Raw genomic sequence first — 1,272 nt, 5'->3', positions numbered from 1 at the left:
ATTCCCAACCGTATTTGCCAGAGTTTGAAACTCCAGAGAAATGTGAGGTCACATCCCAGCAGCACACTCCCGGGATACAGGCACAGAGGGCTAAGCTGGACACCCTCCATCCCACCTCTCCAGAGCCCCCTGCTCCCCTTTAGGTGCTCTCCTTGCCCAGTGCTCTGGTGGGAGGAGAAGCCACCTCTCAGGTGTGCCGGCTGGTAGAGCCTTCAATTGAGTGATCACCCAGCCCTGCACCCACTCGGAACCCTGCATCGCTCAGCGCACAGGGTGCACCTTCTGCAGCAGATGGACACATCCAAGGTGCCGGCAGGATCCCCTGCCCAAGTAGGAAGCTCCTAATGACGGAAGGTGGCCATAGACAGGGCACTAGGAAACTGGGTTCTACCTCTTGTCAGTCAAAGAACAACGAGACAATGCCTTTGCAAATAGCTTTAGAAAATCTGGCAACATTCCTCAGCGCCTAGGGTCTGAGGTGGCACGCACCAGCAGCTGGGGAGCCTGAGTACATGCTTTCCAGTAGCGCATAAGGCTGAGGACTTGCAAAACAATCATGTCCCCCAGCAATTTCGACTTTAGAGTCTCTGCTCATCTGTTTAAGTGAGAAAGGAGCAGCACTTCATCTACCAGCTGACTGACCAGCTTGGCTGCTGCATTGCTTTTAATTGACTTATGTGCATGTATCACATGCAGACACACACATAGGTGAAGTTACTAACTGCAGCTTCATCAGTCCTCACACCCTAAGGACAGGTAGGCCAGGGGAAAGGATAGAAGGACAAGCCAGCGCTCATTGTAAACTCCTCTCCCTTCCCGTTCATGCTCCTTCAGCAACACACAGCTTCAGCAAGGGGGGACACTTATTCCCAGTGCACTTTTCCTCCAGTCACCCAGCATCTCCAGTGGATGCAGACGCAGGGTCCACAGAAGCCATTACCCTCAATGACAACTACTGGCACTCAGCACTGATGCCAGCAGGGTCACAAGATGCAGGAGAGCAGAGAACTGGGTCCTGTGTGTGTGCCGGGCTGCGTGGGCGTGCAGGCATCCACATCTCCATACCCTGCCTCTGCACTGCACCCATTCTGGGGCATTTCCAAGAAGCAAAGTAGCAAACAGCCAGCACTGCATGTGAAGCAAGTTCACTAGGAAGAGGTTATGGTTTTCTCTAGACCTGAGAACCGAGAAGCGCAAAATGCAATACCACCACCTTTTGTGTTTGTCTGCTTTCATTCAAACGGGGCTTTTAGGAAGAGTCAAAATGTTGAA

The sequence above is a fragment of the Falco biarmicus genome, chromosome 1, assembly GCF_023638135.1.
Source record: "Falco biarmicus isolate bFalBia1 chromosome 1, bFalBia1.pri, whole genome shotgun sequence".
In the NCBI taxonomy this organism is placed as follows: Eukaryota; Metazoa; Chordata; class Aves; order Falconiformes; family Falconidae; genus Falco; species Falco biarmicus.
Note: the sequence above shows the minus strand (reverse complement) of the source record.